Below are 27,986 nucleotides of genomic sequence, written 5' to 3'. Positions count from 1 at the left end.
TCTATTCAGACATCACTGACATGTTAATTGATGCTCAGGAAATTCAAAGGAAAAACAAAACAACTTGGTTGTAAAGTGCGGCTAGTAAATTGGGGCACCAAGATCCACACCAGATCTTGACTTACCCAAAAGTCCTTGTCCTTTCTACTCCACCAGGCTGCTTGAAGAGCTCCAGCTGGCCTCAAAAAAGGCCTTTCCTTGGTCTGAGATTGGCTAGAAGGAGGATGACTGTAGAGGTGGAGATGTTTGGAGAATATGGAGAAAGGATCAGGGAGTTGAAGCAGTTCACTTTAAGGTTTGGTTGTTCCCAGGGAAGGGATAAGGGATATTATTTGCAGAGTTTGAAGGGTGTGGGAAGTCAGCAGCGAAGTAACTGCCAAGAAGAGCCCTCTGGGGGGTAGGTAGGGAAAGGACAGGAATCAAATGCAAACGGAGGAGGCTGAGTCAGGGGAGTGTCAAGCCAGGTACAGAGTGAGAAGCAGTAATCAGAGAAGAGGAGTTGAGGGGCAAGGGGAAGCTAAAACCTTGACTTACTCTGGCAGATGGCAGGATTTCGGGTGACAGGGCAGCTATGAACCAAGTGCCCAAGACGTCAACGACAGCAAGGAGTGATTCCAGAGGCCGACCTAGAACACTGAGAAGCAGTGGGGCACACATGAAGGGAAACAATATGTCACGGTCTCAAAGGATCTTCACCGGATATTTATTAATTACAAAGGAGAAAAATAGTAACCTCACACTGAACAAAAGCAGCAGACCTCACCTTAACCAAGTGATCTCAAAATGCTTCTTTATCAAAAGAGATGATGGGACAAATAAACAATGATTATTATTTTAGTCCTTGAGGTAATTAATAGCAACACCCCCAAGACCTACGACCAAAGGTCTCTCCAGCCCAATCCTACCTTGGTGCAAAATTACTCCGTGCTTACGCGTCACTGCGTCCCGAAGGGTTAATGAGCTGTCCCTGGGTAACATGTGGTTAACACATGTGCCCTTGACATGTCTTCCTTAATAAATGGAGTGATTCTAACGCTAGAGATTCAGGCACGGGGGCAGCGTTGAGATAACTGCTCCAGGCTGGGGTGGGGGAGTTCTGGGTCTCGAACCGAACCGGAAATCCCCGGGGCCCATCACGCAGCACGCTCTGGCTCGCGTCTCTAACAGCACAGCTTCCGGGGCTCGGGCCCCGCCCGGCGCCTGCCCGCCTCCCCCAGACCCTCGGGACTGCAGCTGGGGGTGTGGATATCGGGGGGCGTGCCTGCACTCCACTCTCATCCTCGTGCGGAGTGAGGTTCTCCTGCATCTGGCTCAGAACCCGTCGAAGCGGTCGTGCGACTGTGCCGCGCTGAGTGACAACCTGACGCTCCCGGGACTCTCCCCTCTGGGAAGCGCGCCGCTGCCCCCTAGTGGCTGATCTCGGAACCTCCTGAGGGTCCCGCGGCTCTGGGGCGAAGGTACAAAGGAGATCTCTGGTGCTAGAACCCCTGTGTTCCGGACAAGGCTTGCAGAGAGCTGGGAGCGGTGTCGCCTTGGGGGTGTGCGGACCGGCGCTGAGCTGGGAGAGAAGGGATGCTACAGTCCTCGAACGAGCCAGGTCTGAGTCAGCCCTGACCCAGGAAGGCCAGAAGCCTCCTCCTGCTGTCCCCTGTCCCTTCCCCGGCTCCTTTCAGGTCTTGTCCTCGAGGGAAAAGGGAGAAATGAATATATATGTACTGGGCAGCTTCACTTAGTCATGTGGAAATTCACTATTTCTTAAAAAGATTTGAAGTGATGACAAAGATTTCTGAGGAAGTTAAAGGGAAAAGGATGGGGGTGGGGGAGGGCGGAGATTCACAGAGGGATGAGGTTAATGCTTAAAATGACTCTCGAGACCCTGAACAGGGACTAGACCAGAAGACTAGAAACGGAGTGTTAAACTTCCGGATCATGAGAGCTTTAAAAGGGAAGAAATCAACAAGACTTCAGCAGCCCTTCAAGAATCAGGAACAATAGACTAAGGGGAAGGGAAATCATAGACTAAAAAATACAAAAGGAAAAGTAGAAAACATATATCATTGCAGTAATCACTGCAATAATTATTGCAGATGGACTAAATTCCTCTAAAGAAGATTCCCCTAGTAAAAAGCCTACGATAACCTACCTACTTTCTGTTTATAATATGTTAAAACAAAATGACAGAGTTTGAAAACAAAGAGGTGAGTTAAGATGTACCAGGGAAAAAGTTAAAAACCCCCACAGCTATCCCATTTCTGTGTTCTAGCTCCAAAACACTTCTCACACCTACCGGTTTCCCTTCACCCCATGGCCACTCTTTAAGTCAAACCCTGGTGATTTTCCCACCTGGACCACATCAATAGTTTTCCAGTCTGTCCCGGTGCTCTTCTTAACTTCCTCCCTACACAACAGACAAAATGTTCTTTTAGAAATATCAGCCGTAGGGGTGCCTGGGTGGCTCAGTGTGTTAAAGCCTCTGCCTTCAGCTCAGGTCATGATCTCAGGGTTCTGGGATCGAGCCCTGCATAGGGCTCTCTGCTTGGCAGGGAGCCTGATTCTTCCCTTCTCTCTCTACCTGCCTCTCTGCCTACTTGTGATCTCTGTCTGTCAAATAAATAAATAAAATCTTAAAAAAAAAAAAAGAAAGAAATATCAGCCGTAGTATTTAGTATTTTAAAAACTACAATTTTCCTCTGCCCAAAGCCCTTCAATGTTTTCTTACAGTATTTAGAGTAAAATTCAACTCCCTCACTCTGGCCCACAAGCCCCCCAACCACCACATGAACCTATCTCATGCCTCCTCTCCCTCCTGCCTGCTGCCTTCTTGATGTTCCTCAGACTCACTGTACACCCACTGTTCCCTCTGGTTGGATGCCCTCCCTTAGCTCTTCACTCTCATTGCTTGGGTCTAGCTTCAGGAGCTCACCCACAGAAAAAAGTTTCCTCTGGCCAGCCTGTCTAGAATAGAGCCCTTTCTTTGCCTGCTACCCTTTATCATTACTCTGTTTATTTCCTGCAGAGTACTTGTTACAATCTATAAATATCTTATTTCTTCTCCAATAGAACTTTTTTTTTTTTAACTAGTGTTTTGGGTCATTCAGTATACAATCATATCATTTGTAGGTGTAGATTATTTTTCTGTTAGAATTTGTGGGGGTTTTTGGGAAGATTTTATGTATTTATTTGACAGAGATCACAAGTAGGCAGAGAGGCAGGCAGACAGAGAGGAAGGGAAGCAGGCTCCAAGCTGAGCAGAGAGCCCGATGCGGGGCTCCATCCCAGGACCCTGGGATCATGACCTGAGCCGAAGGCAGAAGCTTTAACCCACTGAGCCACCCAAGTGCCCCTAGAATTTGTTTTTATAATTTCATTTTGTTTTAATAATGCAATAGGGTCTTTCAAATAATTTTGAATAATATGATTGTAGTGAGCATTTCTTCCTTGTGCTTAATTCTAATGAAAATAGCTTGAGGGTTTTCCTGTTTATTTTTTAGGAAGATATCTGCTATTAATTTTTGGTAAATACTCTATATCATATTTAAGAAGCATTCTCCTATTCCTATATTAATTTTACTTTTCCAATCTTTTCTGTGGTAACTGATTTAAATTTTCTATTTCTTTTGGTGTCAATTTATGTTTTTCGGGGAATTCAAGAATTTTCTCCAGATTTTCAAGTTGGTTGTCATAGAGTTGTATGTAAATTGTTTTATAATTATTTTTCTTTCTTTTATACCTGGTGTTGTATGATCTTTCCCATTTGTAATATGGTTCATATTTGATTTTTCCCCTTGTTCTTTAATGGTCCAGCAATTGCATGCCTATATATACATTCAAAAAATGAAAGCAGGGACCCAAACAGTTACTTGTACACTTGCTTCTAGCAGAATTATTCATAATAGCCAAAAGGAGAAGCAATCCAAGTGTCCAGCAACAGAGAAGCAAAATGTGAATAAGCAACATGTAGAATAGACATGCAATGTGATATTATTTGTCCATAAAAGGAAATGAAATTTTGATATTTGCTACAATATGGATGTACCTTAAAAACATTATGTCTAGTGAAATAAGCCAGACACAAAAGGACAAATATTGTATGATTCCACTTATATGAGGTACCTAGATTAGGCAAATTCACAGAGACAGAAAGTGGAATAAAGTTTACCAGGAGCTCGGGGAGAGGGTAAGGGATTGCTGTTGTTTAATGGATACAGAATTTTTGCTAGGGACAATGAAAAAGTTTGGGGTATATTTAGTCGTGATGGTTATGAGACATTGTGAATGTATTTAATGCCACTGAACTGTGCACTTATAAATGGTTAAAATGACAACTATATTATGTATATGTTGTCACAATACAAAAATTAGGTTTAGGATTTATTCTTTCCATTATATCTTTGCCTATGTCACCAATATTTGCTTCTACTTAATTTTTTTTTTTTCTAGTGGTACCTGGGTGGCTCAATTGGTTAAACATCTGACTCTTGGTTTCAGCGCAGGTCATGATCTCAGTCAGGGTCATGAGATTGTGAGATCGAGCTCTGCACTCTGCAGGGAATCTGGTTTTCTCTCTCTCCCTCTGCCCCTTCTCCTGCTTTTCCTTTCTCTCAAATAAATACATGAATCTTTAAAAAAATTTGTTCTAAAAAATTGTGGTTGGCACACAATGTTACACTAGTTTCAGGTGTACAACATAGTGATTCAACAAGTCTATACATGACACTGGTCTATACATCACCACAAGTGTCGTGGTGATGTATACCATCTGTCACCATACAGCACCACTATTGTAATACCATTGACTGTATTTCCTATGCTGTATCTTTCATCCCTGTGACTTACTCATTCCATAATTGGAAGCCTGTATCTTCCACTCCCCTTTACCCATTCTGTCCATCCTCCTGCCCACCTCTACCCTGGCAACCATCAGTTTGTTCTGTGTATTTATGGTCTATTTCTGCCTTTTGTGTGTTTATTCATTTGTCTTGTGTTTTTTTTTTTTTTAGATTCCACATAAAAGTGAAATCATATGGTATTCATCTTTCTTAGTCTGACTTATTTCACTTAGCATAATAAGTCCACTATCTTGTTGCAAATGGCAAGATCTCACTCTTTTATGGCTGAGTAATATTCCCCTGTGTGTGTGTGTACACATCATCTTTATCCATTCATCTATCAGTGGACACTTAGTTTGCTACCATATTTTGGTTATTGTAAATAATGCTGCAATAAACATAGGGGTGCAAAAATCTTTTTGAATTGGTGTTTTCATTTTCTTTGGATAAATACCCAGTAGTGGAAATACTGAATCATATGGTATTTCTATTTTTAACTTTTTGAGGAATCTTCACACTGATTTTCACAGTGGCTGCACAAACTTGCATTCCTATCAACAGTGCATAGTTTCCCTATTCTCCATATCCTTGCCAACACTTGTTATTTCTTGTCTTTTTTATTTTAGCCATTCTGACAGGTGTAATATGATATCTCATTGCGGTTTTGATTTGCATTTCCCTGATGATGAGTGATGTTAAGCATCTTTTTGTGTGTCTGTTGGGCATCTGTATGTCTTCTTTGGAAAAAATGTCTACTCAGGTCTTCTGCCCTTTTTCTAATCAAATTATTTAGGTTTTTGGTGTTGAGTTTGGCTTTTATTTTTATTAATTACTTTGGCTGGATTATTTATGGTTCATTTTTAATTTCTTAAAATGCATTCTTAATTTCTTTACTTTCAATCTTCTTTTATAATGAAGGCACTTGGGGCACCTGGGTGGCTCAGTCGGTTAAGAATCTGTCTTTGGCTCAAGTCATGGTCCCAGGGTCCTGGGATCCAGCCCTACATTGGGCTTCCCTCCTCAGTGAGGAGCCTGCTTCTTCCTCTCCCTCTCCCTGCTGCTCCCTCTACTTGTGCTCTTTGTCTGTCAAGTAAATAAATAAAATCTTTAAAAAAAAATAATGAAGGCACTTAAGACTGTGCTTATCTTTCAATATGGATTTAACATACTAAAACATAGGTTTCATTACTTCCTAGATTGTTTTTTGTTTTAAGATTTTATTTATTTATTTGACACAGAGAGAGAGAGAGAGATCCTAAGCAGGCAGAGAGGCAGGCAGAGAGAGAGAGGGAGAAGCAGGCTCCCTGCTGAGCAGAGAGCCCGATGCGGGACTCGATCCCAGGACCCTGAGATCATGACCTGGGCTGAAGGCAGAGGCTTAACCCACTGAGCCACCAGGTGCCCCCCTAGATTATTTTTAATTTGAATTTTGTTTTTTGTTTTTTAAAGATTTTATTTATTTATTTGTCAGAGAGAGAGCGAGTGAGAGTGAGCACAGGCAGACAGAGTGGAAGGCAGAGTCAGAGGGAGAAGCAGGCTCCCTGCGGAGCAAGGAGCCCGATGTGGGACTCGATCCCAGGACGCTGGGATCATGACCTGAGCCGAAGGCAGCTGCTTAACCCACTGAGCAATCCAGGCGTCCCTTAATTTGAATTTTGATTTACATATTGATCTAGAGATTACTTTTATTCTAATAGTTAATAGTTTGGGTGAGTCTTTATTTATTATTCATTTGTATTGTAAAATATTGATTAGAAAATATATACTATAAAATTTTCACTTTTTTTTAATTTGTCAAGTTTTATTTGTGGCCAAGTACATGATACATTTATATATAAATACCATATATATTACAGAAATACGAACATGTTTTATTGGCAAACAAAAAAACGTTCTCTGTGTTTGTAGGTTGCAAAGGTCTATACAGGTTATTAAAATGAGCTGGTTGACAGTAATACACAGATCTTTTATGTCCTGGCTAAAACTTTTACCTTCTAAATCTATTAGATTTTGAAAGATGTATATTAGAATCTTCCACTATAACTGTGCATGCATGTTTTAAGATTAAGTTCTCCTTGTGTTTCCAGTAGATTTGCCTTATATATTTAGCTGCTATGATGTTTAGTGTTTAGAAGTTTATGACTAATACTTTCCTCTTAAAATGTACTTTTTATTATTACATAATATCTGTCTTCCTTTTTTTAAAGATTTTATTTATTTGACAGAGACAGAGAGATCACAAGTAGGCAGAGAGGCAGACAGAGAGAAGGGGGGAAGCAGGCTCCCCACTGAACAGAGAGCCTGACATGGGGCTCTATCCCAGGACCCTGAGATCATGACCTGAGCTGAAGGCAGAGGCTTAACCCACTGAGCCACCCAGGCGCCCCATAATATCCGTCTTCTTTAATACTTTTTATTTGAAATTTCACATAATCTATGTTGTCATTTCTGCTTTCCCTCATTTGTATTCATCTGATATTTCTTTATTCATTAGCTTTTTTAAAAAAGTTGGATCCATGCCCAAAATGGAGCCCAATGAGAGGCTTGAACTCACGACCTTGAGATGAAATCAAGACCTGAGCTGAGATCAAGAGTCACATGATTAGCCAACTGAACCACCCAGGTTCCCCAACTCATTAGCTTTTCTGTATCACTTTATTTTAGGTGAGCCTCCCATAAACATACATTTGGATTTGGTTTTTCAGTTAGATCTGACAGTTTCTATATTTTCCGTGAAACTTCAACTCATTCACATTTAGTGTAATAGTTGATACTTGATTTTATTCTTTCCATCTTATTTTATTTTAATTTTAATCTTTTTCTTTTTCTTGGCTTATTCTCATTATCAGTAATTTTTTCCTTCCTCTTTGTTAATTTGGAAATACTACTGGGCTTTTTAATCAAAAGTATATTTCTTCTTTTTTTTTTTTTAAAGATTTTATTTATTTGTCAGAGAGAGAGAGGGAGAGAGAGCGAGCACAGGCAGACAGAATGGCAGGCAGAGGCAGAGGGAGAAGTAGGCTCCCTGCCGAGCAAGGGGCCCGATGTGGGACTCGATCCCAGGACGCTGGGATCATGACCTGAGCCGAAGGCAGTCGCCCAACTGAGCCACCCAGGCGTCCCTCAAAAGTATATTTCTTTATAATTATATCAAAACACGCTAACAACGCTCCTCTCATACCACCTTGGTGCTCACTTTTGGTGTGTCTCCTTCCCACAAGATAAAACCTTTAAAACATTTTTGCCTCATCACTCCTCCCACCTTTCCAAACTCTGGTTTTCCTAAGACAATTTGGTTTTCTTGGTTTACAGCTAACATTAGGTTTTTCCTGTTTGATAAAAGAATTCTTACGAAGTGCCTGGGTGGCTCAGTCGTCGAGCAGCTCTTGATTTTGGCTCAGGTCATGATCTCAGGGTCAGAGACTCTGAACTCAGCAGAGAATCCCTTGAGATTCTCTCTCTCCCTCTTCCCGCCCCGCCCACCCACACTCTCTCTCTCTCTAAAGTCAATAAATCAATCTAAAAAAAAAAAAAGAGAGAGAGAGAGATCTTATTTAGCACTTATACTACAAATTATCAATCACACTGTTACCATTCATTTGATATTAACTATATAAAATGCAAAGTTCATTACTTAATAACTGTCTTCCTGGGGCGCCTGGGTGGCTCAGTGGGTTAAGCCGCTGCCTTCAGCTCAGGTCATGATCTCAGGGTCCTGGGATCGAGTCCCGCATCGGGCTCTCTGCTCAGCAGGGAGCCTGATCCCCCCTCCCTCTCTGCCTGCCTCTGCATCTACTTGTGATCTCTCTCTTTCAAATAAATAAATAAAATCTTTAAAAAAAAAACTGTCTTCTTTCTTGTCTCATCTTACTCTATGCTGAAGTCTATTTGGATTGTTTTCTTATTTGATTTGAGTATGTTCTTGGCATCTTTCTTTTACAGGACAGGTGAGTGCTTTCTTGCCTGGGTATATGATTCTTAGGTAATTCTCCTTTCTCTCAATGTCTATAGTTGTTATTCTGCCCCTTAGCTTCTAGGCTTGTGATTTAAAAATAACATATCTTAACTCACTAGTAATAGAAGGGAACTTCCTTAATATCACTTAGAACAAACATCATAATTAATGATAAAATATTAGAAGTCTTTACCTCATTCTCTACCTTGAGATAGGGAAATTGGAGGAAAATACAATTTCACCATTTCTGTTTAAGATACTATTGGATTCCTAGCCAGTATAATAAGGCAAAACAAAGAAAAAGATTATACAATTAAAAAGGAAATAAATTTATCATTAATTTATATTCTATATATTTATATATTTTTATATCATTTATATAAAACTGGAAAACGTACAAAATGTAACATTTCATTTAAGGTTACCTACACATGTTGTAAAACTATAGCAGCAAGCAGGAGAATCACAAACCCAACATTCAGAATAATAATTCCTTGAGAAAAAGAAGGCACATAGGAGACTTCTAAAAATGACTTAATGTTCTATTTCTTAAGTAGGCTGATGGATATACAGATATTAATTATTCTTTATACCTTCCATATACATGCTTGTGTATTTTTGTAGGTATGAAATACTTCATTATAAAAAAGAAGAGTAGAAAATGTGAAAGACTTTAGAATTGCACACTATGTATAACAATAAAATTAGTGTAAAAAAAGCATACAAAGAAAATGTTAAAATCTTTATTGTCTTTTAGTGCGCTATACAATTAGACAATGTGATTGTGTATGTAGAAAATCTAAAATAATCTACGGACAATGTATTTATTTGATAAGTAGATTTAACAAGGATGCTGGAAGCAAGGTCAATACACAAAATAAGTTCTCTCTTTGCTCATTTCATTGCTATAGGCAACAACAGGAAATAATCTAACAAACATAATGAAGAGTGAAAGAAACACAGTAAAAAAATCCCACACAGTATCATATCATTCCATTTAAATAGTGTTTACAAAAGGCAAAATTAACTATATTGTTTAGTGATACATACAATTTATTTCAGAAATCAGGTATTATAGGAATTAGAAATTCCTCCCTCTACTGGGGAGGGAGAAAGCTATAATTTGTATAGAGTACAGTAGGACAGGGTGAAGGCTTCCAGGGTGTTAGGGCATTGACAGTATTGCATATATATATTTTTATGCAATATAATATACATATTTCAGGTTGCTGTGTGTATGTGGATTATAAAATCTCAGTTTTCTGTGTGGAGATATATACCATGTTTATTGGAGGAAAATACAATACCAAAGATGTCAACTCCCCAAAATTAATCAATTAAAATAAAAATAAATAAATAAATAAATAAAATAAAACAAAATTCTGCATGGACAAATAAACACAAATACCAAATAAAAAATAAATAGAAGATTACAAAAATAATAAAATAATTGCAACTCACATATCAGATAAATGGCTAATTTCCCTAATATATTGTGAATGCTTACAAATCAGTAAAGGGAAAAAAATAGAAAAATAGACACAGGGTAGAAAAAGATACAAATGGTTGAAAGAAAAAAGACACTCCATTTCACCAATAAACAAGGAAATGCAAACTGAAAATAAAAATAAGATGTTTTTCATTAAAAAAAATTTTTTTAAAGATTTTATTTATTTATTTGACAGAGAGCAAGATCACAAGTAGGCAGAGAGGCAGACAGAGAGAGAGGGAGGGAAGCAGGCTCCCCACTGAGCAGAGACCCCGATGTGGGGCTTGATCCCAGGACCCTGAGATCATGACCTGAGCTGAAGGCAGAAGCTTAACCCATTGAGCCACCCAGGCACCCCTCATTAAAAAAAATTTTTTTAAAGATTTTATTTATTCATTTGACAGAGATCACAAGTAGGCAGAGAGGCAGGCAGAGAGAGGGAGGTAAGCAGGCTCCTTGTTGAGCAGAGAGCCCGATGTGGGGCTCGATCCCAAGACCTTGAGATCATGACCTGAGCCAAAGGCAGAGACTTAACCCACTGAGCCACCAGTCACCTGTCATTTAAAAATTTGATAATATAAAGTATGAGCGTGAATGACAACAATGAAAACAAACATTCTCTTGCATTTGTTGGAACTGTAAATTTTTGCAGTCTTTTTACAAAGCATTTGGTGAAGTCTATCAAAATTACATATGCATTACTGTCTGTTATATTCCTATATGTGCACAGTCATAGGTACTTTTAAGGCTATTGATTACAGTGTTGTTATTGAGGAAGCCTGGAAATAACTTAATGTTCATCAATAGGGAATTGAAAATGAACTACTGTGTAGCTGTTTTCATAATGAGCTAGAGAAATTACATATAAGTTGTTCAAGGAAAAAAGCAAGTTGCTGAACTGTTGTGTATTTTATACTTCCATTTGTGTCAAAAATGAATGGCATAGCTTTGGAGAAAGTATCACCCATATACGTAACTGTAAGACACTAACATATTACAAGGACCTGTAAGCAGCAGATGTTTTGGAAAAAGCTAGTGCTTTTTTTTTTGGGGACCCAAGATCCTGGACCATTGAATTTCACCGCACAATTTTACACTTTGTACTTTTGAATTTTTTATAAATCTCTCTCTCTACATCTCCCTCCCTCTACCATCACACAGTTTTTTTTTCAATTCTCAAGACCATTAAAAAAATTATTTTCCTTTTTCCTTTCTCCAAATGTTCTAACACTTTTTATGAAACCCGAGAAAACCAGTTATAGATTATCTTACCATCAGCCCAATATGCAAGTTGATTTAAATTCTTCAATACTAAAAAAATAATAAGGCAAAACAATAATTAAAACAGTTTAAACAATAATTGAGGTTTTGTCAGTTATGAAAATGAACCCCAAAGTATATAGTAATCAACTTAATAAAGTGTGTTAGATGTATATGGAAAATATGTAAAACTTGATGGTAGGATTTTAAGGAAGACCTAAATAGATAGAGATATTTGCCATGCTTACATATATTTTTAGAAAGACCCAATATCATAAAGATGTCAACATCCCCAAATTAATCTGTGAAGTCATTGTTTAAATCAAAACCCCAACAAAGATTTGTAACAGAAGCTAACTCTAAAACTTACAGGAAAACTGAAGGACCCCAAATAGTCAAGGTGGTCTTGAAAAAATGTGAGAATACACGCTTATCCCGAAATCAAGACTTATTATTAAGTTACAGTAATTAAAAGAGTGTGGTATTTCTCAAGGATAGACAAATAGACCAAAAGAATAAAATAGAAAGCCCAGAAACACACCGACACATTTTGGGAAATTTGATTTATGACAAAGCTGGCATTTCAGATGACTGAAATGATAAATGAGTGTAGCACAATCATTATCCATGTGAGAAAGAAGATCTCTCTGGAACTCCTTTCACAAAGAATCAAATCTAGGGGATGTAAGACCAAATACAAACCAACAAAATTTTAAAACTTATAGAAGAAAATACAGGGAAGCTTACGACCTTTCAACCAAGTCCCCCAAAGCACAAACTATAAAGAAATAGCTAAATAAGGCTACATTAGCATTTACATTTTCTGTACCTTAAAAGACACCAAAAAAAAAAGTTGTCAGGGCATGGGGTGAGTGATAATATTTGCAATACATCCACCTGAAAAGAGAACAATATTCAAAATATATAAAGAATTCTTTAAAATGAACAAGAAAATGACAACAAACAATAGAAAAAAGGGAAAAGGTGATGGACCTAAGTTTACAGAATAAAATATACAAATGACCAGTAAGCATATGAATAGATACCTAGCCTCTAACCTCATAGTAATCTGGGAAATGCAAATTAAAACCGTAAGGAAATAATACCACAAACCCATTAAATTTGGGAGAAAATTCGATAATAGCAAGTGTTGATGAAGATTAGGAACACAGTAATTCATCCATTGCTTTTAAAATCGCTTTGGAGAGCAAGTGGGCAGTAACTAGTAATGTAGAAGTTGGGGACCCTTTGCAACCCTGCTGCTCCAGTCCTAGGTGTGTACCCCATAGAAACTCTCACACACAGGTGCAGGAGACACAAACTAGACTGTCCATAACAGGACTGTTTGGAATCAGGACAAAATGCAAACTGTCAAATTTTTATCAGTAGGAGAATGGATAAATAAATTCAATATAACATTAATCCAATAGTAGACTATACTTCCATGAAAATGAATTTTTATTTATCAAAGAGACCTGAAAACTTAGGTAGCACCACAGGCCAGGCTCTATTCTAAATTCTTTATAAATATTAACTCATTTACTGAATGAACCTGAACTAGATTTACTAACATGAGTCAATATGTATAAATCCCAAAAGCACCATGTTGACTGAGAAAAGCAAGTTACAGAAGTATTTGTAGAGTATTTTGTCATGTATATAAAGTTTGAAACATTTAAAACATTATGTGATGTTTGAGAATTTGTTCATATATAATAAAAGTGTATAGAGAGGTTACTGCAGGGGTAAGGGTGAGGGTGGGGAATAAGGAGGGTCTCTGAAGGGCTTCTTCAGGAAATATGCTGCGTTTCTAATGATCAGTGATAGCCGTTCTCATAGCTCAGTGTATCTCTGAGATAGTTCATTAAACAGTAAAATTAAAGTGAAAAGTCACCCACTATACCCACTTCCACTTGATTGATTTTCTTCCAGTCTCATTCTATTTTTTTTTAAAGATTTTATTTATTTATTTGAGAAAGTGAGAGAGAGAGAGAGAGAGCATGAGAGGGGAGAAGGTCAGAGGGAGAAGCAGACTCCCCATGGAGCGGGGAGCCCAATGCGGGGACTCCATCCTGCAACTCCGACTCCGGTATCATGACCTGAGCCAAGGGAAGTCGCTTAACTAACTGAGCTATCCAGGCGCCCTCTTCTATGTTCGTTTCTTTTTTCTTTTCTTCCTTCCTTCCTTTTTTTTTTTTTTTTTTTTAAATATATACACTTGTGATTATCTCACATATATTCTGTCACTTAAGTGCTTTTTCATTTATCGGTACCAAGAAGAGCTGCACTTGGGGGAATATTTAGACTTACTCCTTCTGAAATATTGTCACAGGTGGAGTTAAAGTATCAAATTTTACGTATGAGCACTCAAACCCTCTTCATACTCCTCATGAGTACCTTTTGCCAAGAGCTGGACCAGTTCACTCTGCACCCCCCAGCAGGGCATTGGTGCCGCGTTTTCTCTGCAGCTTTCTCCGCACTAAATCTTCTCGCAAACAAACAAAAAAACCTGCCCCCAAACCCTTACTATTTCCGTCCGTGAAAAAAGAAGCTTATTTGTATTACTCTGAGAAACACTGACCCCAACTGCTTATCATTGGTTTATAAAGGGAGAAGAGCTTTACTGTCGAGGGCGCCCGGGGACCCACAGTGTTTCCCCCGCGGGGTGCCGGGGCAGGTGCAGCTCCGAGGCTCCCGCCTCGCCCACGCAGCCTTTCCTCCCACGCTCTGCGCGGTGGGGTCGGTGGCTCGGATCTCGGGAGCCCGGCCCCCACGAAAGCGCAGCGAGGTCGTCAGGGGCATAGTTTACTTTTCGTTAGTCTTCTTTCCCGCCTACGAGTAGCCTTGGGTTCGCGCCTGGGCGGCTGGGGCGGGGCTCCTTTACTGGGCCGCCTCACAACCATCCTCGGGCCTCTTGGGCTCAGTGATGTGCTGGCCAATGCCGTCCCGCCCACGGAGCGCGGGCACACAGGGCTCCATTCACCCTTCCCCGGCCGGTGAGCGGGGTGGGCGCCCCACCTCGGGCCACACACAGGCAGGGTGGGACCAGAGGAGCTTGTCCTTTCCCATGGGCAGGGCTGGAATTTGGGGGGGAGGTGGGAATTGCGGAAGTTGGAAAGGGAGGAGTGAAGGGCTGGGTGCGAAGTGGGAGGCTGTTTCTAGGGACGGGGGTGGGGAGTGGGAGAGGGGAGGCGGGGGGGGGGTGAGGGGGAGGGGCTGGGGGCAGGTTTCCGGACTAAAGAGGTAGGAACCTATGCAGAAACCGGAGGAAGGGAGAGATAGGGGAGGGATAGGGAGGTGGGGCAGGACTCAGAGAGGGGACCCAGAGATTGGGGGGCACATTCATTCAGATCGACCTGGGGGTTACAGGAGTGGGAAGGGAATGTGGAATAGCGGGATGAAAGGAATTTCAGGAGGGAAGAGGCATTAGCCTGCGGAGACGGGGGTGGGGGGAGGTGGGGGGTGGAGGGGGTGTGAGGAGCTGAGGGGGGTGGGGGGTGAGGGGCGGCGTGGCTACCCCCTGCTGGACCTGGGCAGGCATTTGCCAAAGGGCTCAGCTTGGAGTCTCCATGGGGCAGCAGAAGTCTACAGCTCCAAGCCAGGTGGAAGAAGGCCATGACAGGGGTGGGGAGGGTGCACCTAGCAGTGGACAAGCAGCAAGGATAATGCCTCCCCAGCTGTCAGGAGTTTCCTGGGGACTGACTCTAAAGTGGCCAAGGGGTCACCTGGGAAGTGGGGAGAAGGGAGGGGGGACCCCCAGTGAAGGAAGCGCACCCTGGTGGAGGGAGGAGCTGAAGAAGCAGCAGGACTGCTTTGGGAAGCCCAAGATCCTCCTGGGACCAGCTTCTTGTCACAGGAAAAAATGCCCACCAGTGAGAGATCAAAGAGATCATGGTTTCACCATATTGTGGGAAACTATAAAAATGGCGCTATAAGGCCATGCTCCTCAAAGGGGGCCAATAGGTAAATCCTCTGGGCGAGTGTATTAAAATGCAGATTCTGGGGTGCCTGGGTGGCTCAGTGGGTTAAGCCTCTGCCTTCGGCTCAGGTCATGGTCTCAGGGTCCTCGGATTGAGCCCCACATCGGGCTCTCTGCTCAGCAGGGAGCCTGCTTCCTTTCCTCTCTCTCTGCCTGTCTCTCTGCCTACTTGTGATCTCTCTCAAATAAATAAATAAAAATTTTAAAAAATGCAGATTCCAAGTTGGCAGATCTGAGGCGGCACCTGAGACTCTGTATGACTCACAAGCTCCCAGGCAATTCCTGTCCTGCTGCTTCAGGACCACTGAACTGAGCAGCAAGAGCATAAGGAATTGTCTGTTCGGGGCACCTGGCAGGCTTGCTCAGTTGGGCTTGGGACTCTTAATCTCAGGGCTGTGAGTTCAAGCCCCACGTTGGGCAGGCAGCCTACTTAAAGAAATAAATAAAATCATTTTTAAAAAGGAGTTCTGTATCAACATGGAGAAATATCTAGGTTATATGATAAAGTGAAAAGATAGTCTATGTGAGATGAAGCCCATTTTCTTTTTAAAGTGTGTCTTACACAAACACCCTAATGTGTACACCTACACACACACACAGAGGTGCAAAAACATATCACCTACATCTTTTTCTGGGAGATGGGATAACAAGTGGTATGAATTTCCTACTTTTTGCTTGTATCTATTTTCTAAATTTTTTCGATAAACACATTCTCCTGTCGTAAGGAAAAAGAGTCTCTCCAAATCACGGAAGTTATTTATTTTAAAAAGAGGACTCAGGCAGAAGTTCACAGATCTCCCTCTCTGGGAGGCTGGCTTCGTTTCTCCTCCTCTTCAGCTCAGAGTATCTATTTACATGCTGCCCAGAGAGGGGGCTGGTAGCCCCTGGGGCTTGGCAGGAGGGGGGTTCACCCTATCCTGTCAGTAAATGTTTGCTCACTTGAGTGAGCTTAGGGGACAAGGTCCCACTGAGGGACATTTGGTTATGGCAAAGTCTAGGAGTACATTTAAATGGCAGTGTTAAAGGGAAATTTTCTTATTGGCCATTACTTATATTGCTCGAGAGTAGAGACGTTGGTGCTATGGATAGATAGCTCTTTCCATTTACATGTCATCTTATTATTTGTACTTTCTTGCCATCACCTTATTTGATCCTCTGAGGTAAATGCTCTCATTATTTCCCTTTTATAGCGGAAGAAAGTACACCTCAGAGAGTTAAATCAACTTACTCAGGGTCAACATCTAGGAAGAGGTAGAGCCCTGGGCTTTTTAATCCAGAATGCCTGATTGTAGAACCTGGTTTCTTGATTACTGAAGTGGACTGTATCTCATGGGATAGCAGACCCAGGCTCAGAAACCTCGCCTTCCCGTTCATGTGCAAGCATGTCTGGAACTCTGCATTCTCTTGTGTGAGCTTGGGCTAGCGACACCTCTTGAGCACAGCTCAGATGGCAGTGCTGAAGAGTGGTCTGGGCTTCCACAGAAGCTGGAAGAGCACAAAGGGCGATATGATAGGGAGGGAGGTGGCCATGATGAGTTTATTGTTCACAAGAATCTGGATACATGAAATCTAGAAACTGATCGCTGGGAATGAACTGGATATCCTTGAGAGGATCTTTTTTCTTCTCTGAACTTCCCTATCAAATAAGAAACAGGGGCACCTGGGTGGCTCAGTCAGTCAAGTGTCTGACTTTGGCTCAGGTCATGATTCCGGGGGGTCCTGGAATGGAGCCCCCAGGATGGGCTCCTTTCCCTGCTTATTGGGGAGTCTGCTTGTCCCTCTCCCTCTGCCCCTCCCTGCCCTCCCCCACTTGTGTACAAACACTTTCCCTCTCTCAAATAAATAAATAGAATCTTTAAAAAAATAAAATAAAATAAAAATTTTGTTATGTTTTCCAGTTTTTGAAAAGATTTAGTCTATCAGACAAATTGCATTTGTCAACTAATAATTGATTTTCTTAATTTTTGTTAATTAAAATCATTTGGAACTATCACAGATTCTAACAAATATGAAATATAAATATAATCTCCCTAAGCTGCTGCGGTTCTAGCAAAAGAAAGTAATTTTGGCATTTTAGTTGGCATGTGTGGCTTTATAACAGGTAAATGTTTAATTGTTGTTAAGGCTTTTAAAATAGAAAGACCCATGAACCCTGTAAGAATCTATCCCAAAGAAATGGTTTAAATTGCAGAAGGGAAAATGTATTTCCCAAGGATGTTCATTGCATTAGCTATGGTAGTTCAAACCGTAGAAATGCACTAAATATTCATCTGTAAATAAATTAGGGCACATTTGCATGTTTGCACAATGGCATATTTTGCAACTATTAAAAGTTCTGTTCAGTCTTAGAGCATAGAAAAATTTCCTCTGCAGGGCACCAAACCCAGAAACCATTAAGAAAAAGCTGACAGATTTGACACCATCAATATTAAAAAAGGCTTGCCCTTGAAAGAAACCATAAACAAAGTGAAAATACAAGTGGCAAACTGAGATAAAATATGCAACAGCAACAATATTAAAGCCATGTATCTTTATTTTCCCATATATCACACTATTTCAGCTTCTCTCCTCCAGGGCTGAGCCATGAAGCTTGTCTCCCAGAGAAAGAGGAGCAGGAAACATTTGGGACAGAGAGGCCCAAAAAACTGAAAAACTGTGAGTCTCCACCCTGATTTCTCTCATCCCCTTAGCAAGACCAGTCTCCGATGCTAGTCTTTGTGGAGGAAATAAAAGAAATAGTTTTATCCTGAATACTGCCTTTAATAAATCAAGGGCCCACCTGGTGAACTTGATCATAAACATCTACACAGGGAGAACTACTACCAGGAGGAAGTGGGGAAAAATAGCTGAGCCCCCCTCCCCCCACTTCCTTGGCTAAGGACTGTAGAAGGAAGAGAAAGGTGAGAATAAGAGAAGCAGTTGGTGAGAGATGTGTGTCCCACCTGTCCCAAAGTTGCAAACAGGTCAATTGAGGGAAATATCCAAAGCATCGAAAGCAGAAGAGAGGCTTCTGACCCTGTTTCAGTTTGAGATTCTGGAAAGGGGAACCTCACCAGGTACCTGCCCCGGAGCAAAGCTTCTGCCTCTTTAGGCAGAGAGAAGGGCAGCATTAGGCTGGCCAGAGTCTTTCTTGGCATTCATCGGTATGCAAGATGTCCAGAATTTCCTGAATACCCTTGAGAAGGAAAATTGAACCCTATATGTGAGGACCAGGTTGTCACCCAGGCTGGGAGCCCATGGGAGTTGCAGATAGGCCTCAAGGTAGTTCAGAGCACCTGTAGATCCCAAGTGGAGAAGAGTCCATTGAAAGGACCACTGGACTCCAAGGGAGTCAGGAGAAATCTTGACTTTCTTAGGTACAGATGTAGGCAACAAATGTCAGCATGTCAGCAAGACGCTTGCCCTGTGACCAGGTCAACAAGAAGCATTGTTACAGAACTCAGAGGAGCTGCTGAGTGGTCCAAGGACCTGTGCTCGGGAACTCAGGCCCCCCTCCTTCACCTTTACCACATTAGAAGCCCCGTCTCCCCTGTACCCAAATGCCATTCCAGAGAATTAACAGGAGGGGGAATATAAGGGTTAAAGCAGTGGGTAGGGTAACTGTAACTAAAGGTTACTAAATACAGTGGCTTACACAGTAAAAGCTGGATTCTCTTTCAGATGGGAATCCAGGTGGGCCATGCATGTGTGCTCTGGCTGCCCAGAGTTGGGGGTGGGGCGGCGATCAACCCTGCCGCCCTTCTGTCTCGTTGCTCTGCTGTTCTCAACATGTGACTTCTGTCTCCTGGTCTTTCATTCTAGTTCCTGCAAGTGCCGATGCATTCCAGGTAGTGGGAAGAGGGACAACGATATATGGAAGGCACGCCCTACCCCCATTTCCTTCAAGGGCATGACCTGGAAGTCACACACATCACGCATGCACACATGCTGTTGTCCAGAACTAGGTCGTGTTACTACCCCTACATGCAAGGAAGGCTGTGAACCTTTTCAGCCGGGCAGCCAGATGGCCATATCTTACCCACAGAACACACTCACCCTTGTCCAGCCTGAAGTTCAGGGTCTCTGGGGGCTGCAGGGTCCTTTCCTCCAGGCCTAGATGCAACTATCTGTCTGGCGACCTATAAACAAGAGAAAAGATGTCTCCCCTACTTTCACTTATTCACATACCGAATAGCACCCATGGAAAAGAAATAGGATGAGTAATCAGAACGTCCATTCAGAAAATGGAAGAATAGAGAACACCCAGTAGTGACCAGTTCATAGCAAGGGTCCCCTCCTACCACACAGCAGTCACAAACACTGCCTTCCCCGAAAGTGGGAAGTGGGCCTTGGCTTGTGGATCTGGTAGTCCCTTGTCCATTGACCTCAGAGAGGATAGGCTGGTTTTTGACAAGATAATTCCTGTGTGTCTTCCTGCATGGTCTCGTCCCAAGTGGGCACTGGAGAGTGTGCCCTTTAGGGGGACTTGTGGATCTCACAGCCTTTTTCTTCTGGTGTCTTTTGGGAGGGCCCGGGAGTTACTGTAGGAGTCAATGCAATCACAGGATTTTTCAGGTCACACTTACCGGGTTTGGTTTTGTTTGCAAGAAAACGCCCTCCAGTAGTTAGTAGGCATCTCGTCCATTTATTCTCTGTTGGTGCGTGTGGAGGTATCTATAGTCAAAAAAGGGATAATTTTTATTATAGGCATAATTTTTACACAGCAAAATTCTGTTCTTCAATTTAGTCACTTCAGACTCTGTCCTTTTTTGTTCTAGAAGGCAGTTAAACTACTAGTGGATTTTATTGACTCTCAGGCTTGGTCGGTTTTGGTCCAAAGGAGTGGTTCCTATTGAAAGCATGGTCCTTACTCTCCCATATCCCAATACCTGGCAACCTTTGGTGCTCTCATTTGGCTCTCAGCCCTATAGCAACCACTTTCTTCTAGGCCTTACGGTGTCCTACCTGCACCCGCTCAGCCACGCTCTTAGCCAAGGGCTAATGGTGAACCCCAGTGTTGTTTCTAGCACCCTTATCCCCCATGCAGCTCCCACGATCTTTGTTACCCTGCCCTGAAAATTCTAGCCAACATAGCCTCCCTGAATTCCTGCTTCTTCAGCTCAACAAGAGTGCTGTGCGCTATGCTCTGCCCTGGGGGTGCTGTCCCCATGCCCTGTGAGCCACAGAAGATCCCCAGGAAGAAAGCCAGGGCCAATGTGGGATTCACTTCATGTGTGTCTTTTCTCTAAAGGATCACAGTCTGGTCCTGCCTGTTGTCCAATACACTGTCTAACTGCCAGTTGCTTCATCTATTTTGTCTAACTTCACGATTGTTTATGGTGGTGGTGGTGGTGGGAACATGATATTAGTTACTCCATTGGAGATATAATCAAAATTCTTTCCTTCCCTAGATAGACAATTTTATTTGGATATACAGCTGTCCAGGGAGCTAGCCAATGATATATGAGCAGAAGCAAAGGAGTGTGCCTCTACTCTTTCTTTTCTTTTTTTTTTTTAAAGGTTTTGTTTATTTGAGACAGAGAGAGAGCGCACGAATGGGGAGAGCCGGTGGAGGAAGAAGCAGACTCCCCACTGAGCAGGGAGCCTGATGCAGGGCTTGATCCCAGGACCCTGAGATAAGGACCCGAGCCAAAGGCAGACGTTCAGCCAACTGAGCCACCCAGGAGCCGAACTTCTCTTTGTTTTCTTTTCCTGTTGGCTGGAATGTTATGGCTGTGATTACTAGCTGTCCAGCAAAATCTGCTCTTCATAATTAACATACTCAAAGCAGAGACATCAGAAAGAAAAGAGAAGAAGGGGGCAGGGGAAAAGTATGTGAAGAAATAACAGCCAAATTTTCCCCAAGATTTAGTGAAAACATCACCTATCATTCAGTGAACTCCAAGCAGGATGAATAAAAAGAAAACCATACCCAGGCCCATCATGGTCAAACTGCTAAAAACCAAATATAAAGGGAAAATCTTAAAAATAGCCAGATAAAACATACATTATATATAGGAGAGCAATGTGTGAATGTTGGCTGACTTCTTTTAATTTTTTAATTTATTTTTTATTTTTCAAAGATTTTGTTTATTTATTTGACAGACAGAGATCACAAGTAGGCAAAGAAGCAGGTCGGGTGAGAAGCACGCTCCCTGCTGAGCATGGGGGATAAGGGTGCAGGGAGCCTGATGCAGGGCTCCAACCCAGGACCCTGAGACCATGACCTGAGCCAAAGGCAGAGGCTTTAACCCACTGAGCCACCCAGGCACCCCTGTTGGCTGACTTCTCATGAAAAATGAGGGAGGCCAGAAGACAGTGGAATATCCTCTTTAAATGGCTGAATAAAAACCCTGACAATCCCTAATTTTAATATCTTTTAAAATATTAAATATTAAAATAAACAATATTTATATTATTAAGATAATTTTATTATATCAGTTCTTATTAAGAGTTATATAATAATTAATAAAAGAATAACTATTTAAAATAAAAATATGTATTAAAATACTTAATAAAATATTTAGTAAAAATAAATGATAGCTGAGAGAATTAATTGCCAATGAAAGTGAGGTATGAGAAAAGGTAAACTAGATAGAAACCCAATTATAGGTTGCTACAGACAACAACTGCACATTCTTTAAAGTGCACACAGAATGTTCAATAGGACAGACCCTATGCTGGGGCATAATATCGCTCTTCATACATATGAGACGACTGAGAGCTTACAGAGTATGTTCTGACACAAGAATATTAAGTTAGAAATCAGTAACCATAAGATAGCTAGAAAATCCCCAAATTGTTGGAAATTAAACAAGGTAATTCTTTTAAATTAAATTTATTTTTATTTTTGACATTCACATTATTTAATAACAGCTACATATTCTTAAACATTTTTTTTCAGAGTGTAGTGGACATGCAATATTACATTAGTTTCAGGTGTAAATCATAGTGATTCACCATCTCTATGTGCTATGCTATGCTCACCACGAGGGTAGCTCCCGTCTGTCACCATACAAGAGTATTACAGTATCACCGACTCCATTCCTTGTGCTGTGCCCTTCATTCCTGCGACTTATTCATGCCATAACTGAAGCCTGTTATCTCCCACTCCCTGTCACTCATTATGCCTGTCCCCTTACCCCCCCCCCCCCCCCCGCTCTTGTAACCATCAGTTTATTCTCTTTATTTATAGTCTGATTTTGCTTGTGTTTGTTATTCATGTGTTTTCAAACAAGGTGATTCTAAATAGATTATCAACAAAAGAAGAAATCACAAGAGAAATTAGAAAATATTTAAAGTTAGAGGATAATGAAAATATAAAGCAGCAAAATTCTTGAGGTACACCAAAGCAGCCCTTAGAGGGAAGTGTATGGGTTTAAATGCTTATATCAGAAAAGCAACGCGGGTTTCAAAGTAATGATTTAAGGATCCCTCTTAACAGGTGCTTGGGTGGCTCTGCCTTCGGCTCAGGTCACAATCCCAGAACCCTGGGATGGAACCCTGGGATCAAGCGCTGCATCCAGCTCCCAGCTCATCGGGAAGCCTGCTTCTCCCTCTCCCACTCGCCCTGCTTGTGTTCCCTCTCTCGCTGCCATTCTCTCTGTCAAATAAATAAAATCTTAAAAAAAAAAAAAAAAGGATCCAGCTTAAAAATAAGAAATGTATGAGTACATTAAATTCGGAGTCGAAGGAAGGAAATAATAAAGGGCAAAGATCAGTAAAACAGACAATAGTCAAACCAGAAGAAAATTAACAAAGCCAAAATTCGTTCTGTGAAAAGATTGATAAAAGTGATAAACTTTTTATAAAATTGGTCAAGAAAAAGAGAGAGAACAGAGAAATGACCAATACCAGGCCAAAAAGATAGAAGTCAATTGGAATTCTCAGACCTTGAAAGAAAACTTAAAAAGGACAATTATGAACTATCTTATGCCAACCAATTTAACAACTTAAACGAAGTGAACAGAATCTTTGTAAGCTTACCTAAACTGACTCAAGAAGAAAAGGAAAATTTGAATATTCCTGTACCCATTAAATACAGTGAATTCTTTTTTTTTTTAAAATACAGTGAATTCTAACAACAACAACAAAAAAATTCTAATAATTTTTTTTTTAATTTCCCAGAAAGGAAACTCCAGGCCCAGGTAGAGAGAATTCTATCAAACATTTAAGGAAAATTGGGCTCCTGGGGGCTCAGTTAGTTAAACAACTGGCTTAGACTCAGGTCATGATCCTGGAGTCTAGGGATCGAATCCCGCATTGGGCTCCCTGTTTAATGGGAAGTCTGCTTCTCCTTCTGACCCTACCCCCTCTTGTCTTCTGTCTCACTCTCTCTCTCTCAAATAAATAAATAAAATCTTAAAAAATAATTAAGGAAAGTGGAAATAATGGCAAGATGATATGAAGGAGCACATGGAGAGGAATTATTTTTGCAGTTATATTTGGAAATTATAATCTGCCACAGTGATACTGATAAGCAAAGATTTCTTAGGACACAAAAAGTACAAACCAAAAGGAAAAATAATAATTTGGACTTAACAAAAATTTAAAAATCTACTCCTCAGAAAGCATTATTAAGAAAATGAAATCGGGAAAAAAAAAAAAAAAAGAAAAGAAAAGAAAATGAAATCGGGGCACCTGGGTGGCTCAGCTGGATAAGTGGCCGACTCTTGGTTTCGGCTCAGGTCATGATCTCAGGGTCCTCGGATGGAGCCTGGTCTCCCCTACCCCCCACTGGTACTCAGCAGGAAGTCTGCTTAAAATTCTCTCTCTCTGCCCCTCCCCCCCAGCTAGCTCGCTTGCTTGCATGTGCACACGCGGTCTCTCTCTCTCTCTCAAACACATAAATAAACTTTAAAAAGAAAATGAAGTCAAGACCACCACGCTTCCAGCCATCCGGAGAGGCTCTTCTGTGCTGCGTGGACTTAGCCGCCTCTGCACCAGCTTCTACAAGTGCCGAGCGCAAATTCGCCTCCTGCCAGAGCTGCGACTCCTGCTGCCACCCCCCCCCCAACTCCCCGGCGCAGCACCAAGTGCTCCCACAGCTGCGTCCGCAAGGGGGCGCCGGGGTCTTATGGGGAGCGGCGAGCTCCTGATGCAACAGAGCGGCCGGTAGGAACCTGCTGTTTGTTCAAGTATTCCAATTATGATAAACTCAACTAGACTCTTCTGGGAGGAAAGAGGAGAGGGGAGGAGAGGAGTGGGGACAGTGGTGGGGGGAGAAAAAGGAAAAAAGAAAAAGAAAAAAATCCTACTTAGACTAGGAGAAAATATTTATATTCCATGTATATGAGAAAGAACTTATATCCAGAATATATAAAGAACTTTTGTAAGTTAATAATAATAAGGCAAACAACCCAATTAAAATAGATAAAAGACTTGAAGAGAAACTACAAAACAAGATTCTCTGGCCAATAAGCACAGACGAAGATATTCAACATTTTCAGTCATCAGAGAAATGCAAGTTAAAACCACAACAAAATATTGCTTCATACCCATTAGGAGAGGAAAATTAGAAGACTGAAAATCCTTTTTTTTTAATGCAGAGAATGATTTATTTATTTATTTAAGATTTTATTTATTTGACAGAGAGAGAGAGAGCATGAGCTGGGGGGAGTGGCAGAGGAAGAGGGAGAAGCCGACTCCTTGCTGCCTGGGAGCCCGCCACGGGACTCGATCCACGAACCTGTGATCAAGACCTGAGCCGAAGACGGGTGCTTAACCAGCTGAGCCACCCAGGCACCCCAAGAAGACTGAAAATTCTAAATGCTGACAGGGATGTGGAACAACTGGATTTTGTAGGCTTTGGGGACAGTGGGTGGGGGGTGTTCCTCTGCCTGCAGAGGAATGCAGATAGCTTCTAGAAGCTGAAAAAGGTACAAAACCAGAATACCTTTGCTACGGGTTGAACTGTGTCCTCCTATAATTCAGATGTTGGAGCCCTAACTTCTGAGGTGATAGTATTTGGAAATGGAGTTTTTGGTTGGCGATTAGGATCACATGAAGTCACAAGAGTGAGGCACCCGTGGGGCTAGTGCTCTTTAAAGAGCCTCTGAAAGAAGAGGCACCAGAGGATTCTTTGTCTCTATCTATCTGTCTGTCTGTCTCCTCCCAGCCAGTGAGAGCACACAAGCCCTCTGCAAGCCAGGGGAAAAAAAATCTTCATCAGAACTGGACTGTGCTGACACTCTGATCTCAGACTTCCAGTCTCCCAAACTGAGGAAATAAATTTCTGTCCTTGAGACTACCCCAACTCTGGTATTTTGTGTTGGCTGCCAGATCTAACTGAGGCAATCCTAGAGCCCTTGGAAAGGGATGCCTTGATTTAGCCCAGTGAGACTCGTGTCCAACTTCTGACCGCTAGAATTATAAAATAATGAATCTGTGTTGCGTTAAGCCACAACGTTTGTGATAATTTGTTACAGCGGCAATAGAAAAACACACCCAGCAATCCCTCTTCTAGATATTTACCCAAGAGAAAGGATTAGAATTCTACCAGAATACTTATATGTGGATGTTTGGAACAGCTTTTTTCACAATAGTAAAAACCTAGAAATCATCCAAGTGTCCATCAACAGGAAAATGAATAAACAAGGTATGGCATGTTCATACAACAGAACATGGTTTAACAATTTAAAAACAATGAACTACTGATATATTGAGCAACATGCATAAATCTCAAAAACATATTTGTTGAGTGAAAGAAACCAGACAGAGATGAGTACCTAATTTATGATTCCATTCATATGGTCTTCAAGGACGGGTGAAACTAATTTATGGTGGTAGAAATGAGAATAGTGGTTTCTTGCGGGGTTGCAGACAAGCATATTCTCTAGGGTGGTGGACAGAGTCTACAATTTTGATTAGTGTACTGGTTACATGGGAGTAAAAATCATCAAAACCTGTTGTGTTACAATTTGAGATCTTTGCATTTCACTGTATTTAAGTGTTCCTCAACTTAAAAAAAAGAAAGAAAGAAAAAGAAACCAAGAACAAATATTGGGGGATATCTCAGGGTCTGGCATATCATCCATCTCTTGTATTTTTTCACTTAATGCAAGAAACCCTCCTTTGTGAAGTAGTTACAGGTTTGTTGCCTTACCTGATGAACCTCCAAATCCCACTGTCTTAATATAGAAAGGTTTCTCATTCATGGGAAGTCCAAAATGAATTCTCATGATCTGTAGGCTGTTCTCCTCCAAGTGGTGATTTCAGAATCTTGGCCTCCACCGTTCCCATAATATGGTTTCCAAAGCTATTGCATTGGTCTCCACCAAGCCAGCAGCAGAGTTAAAGCTAAGAGATCTTGCGTGGGAGCTTTCTACGGGCCAGGCCTGGCAGGGGCCCACGTCACATGGGCCCTCATTCCGCTGGCTGGGATTTAGCCACATGGCTACACTTACCTGAAAGGGAGGCCGGTAGCTGTCGTCTAGCCAGGAGCCCCAGAAGAGGAGGAAAAGGCTTGGATACTAAGTTAGCAGTCTCTGACACCCTGCGTTATTAACATCACATATTAACTCACACTTGTTAAATATTTACTCTTCATCAGCAACTGTTCTAAGAGCTTTACATTTAATCTTCAACGACTCTCTGAGAAACATACTAGTTTAATCCCCATTTTACCAGTGAAGAAAGACAAGGACGAAGAAATGAAGTTGTCCAAGTCATACAGCTCATAGGTGGTAGAGACTGGATTCGAACTCAGGCAGCCTAATACCAGCGCAGGTGGCCAGCACCACAAGTTTGTACGGCACCCATTCGAAGGTTGCATGGTATTTCAAATGTTTGGATGAGCCTCCTTTACTGAGCCGTTTTTTTTTTTTTTTTTTTTTTTAAAGATTTTATTTATTTATTTGACAGAGAGAGATCACAAGTAGGCAGAGACACAGGCAGAGAGAGAGAGAGGAGGAAGCAGGCTCCCTGCTGAGCAGAGAGCCCGATGCGGGACTCGATCCCAGGACCCTGAGATCATGACCTGAGCCGAAGGCAGCGGCTTAACCCACTGAGCCACCCAGGCGCCCATGAGCCGTTTTCATATTGTGAAAGATTGAGATTCTCTATTGATTGGGTCTCTAAATAATGCACGGCTGAACACCTTCAAGTTTTTAATCCCCCTGCATTATGGATGGGTTCCTTCGGGTTAATTCTTTTTTATTTTTAAAAGTTTGCTAAATTAAGCCTACAAGAGTCTGCTTCCTCTCTGAATTATGCACTGCATACAAATGACCTCATTATTGACAAGACATTCATCCCTGGATGCTAACTGCTTGGGTTTGGCTCTCTCAGTCTGCAAATCATTCTCTGCAAAAATATTAATCTGCGTTTGTTGATATTTGGCCCTGAAGATACTGGAGTAGACAGAGTTCCTCACTTTATGCAACCGAGTCATGAATTTTTCACTGGAAAACGATCTCCCAGCTTATCTGGTCCAATTCCTTAGCTAATAGAGAAAGATAGTTCTAAAAATGGCGGGACGAAAATAGAACTTTTATA

The 27,986-nt window shown here is 41.5% G+C and overlaps 1 long non-coding RNA gene across 4 annotated transcripts; it reads right to left on the bottom strand.

Moving 5' to 3' along the window:
• Nucleotides 1-132: 132 nt before the first annotated feature.
• LOC131825865 (uncharacterized) lies at nucleotides 133-26,959 on the bottom strand. 4 transcript variants are annotated; one of them, XR_009351347.1, is made up of 5 exons: nucleotides 26,897-26,959; nucleotides 20,078-20,165; nucleotides 19,548-19,630; nucleotides 535-634; nucleotides 133-228 (listed from the first exon to the last, which is right to left on the bottom strand). It is a non-coding gene; the product is annotated as an uncharacterized LOC131825865 (long non-coding RNA). The 4 variants fall into 4 exon arrangements; XR_009351344.1 differs by lacking the exons at nucleotides 133-228; nucleotides 535-634 and adding exons at nucleotides 18,039-18,915; nucleotides 19,147-19,316; XR_009351345.1 differs by lacking the exons at nucleotides 133-228; nucleotides 535-634 and adding an exon at nucleotides 18,039-19,316.
• Between the last annotated feature and the right edge of the window lie 1,027 nt (nucleotides 26,960-27,986).

The sequence above is a fragment of the Mustela lutreola genome, chromosome 2 (genome assembly GCF_030435805.1).
Source record: "Mustela lutreola isolate mMusLut2 chromosome 2, mMusLut2.pri, whole genome shotgun sequence".
NCBI classification, from domain to species: domain Eukaryota; kingdom Metazoa; phylum Chordata; class Mammalia; order Carnivora; family Mustelidae; genus Mustela; species Mustela lutreola.
The sequence above is the reverse complement of the archived record's forward strand: the minus strand, read 5'-3'. Positions and strand labels throughout refer to the sequence as shown.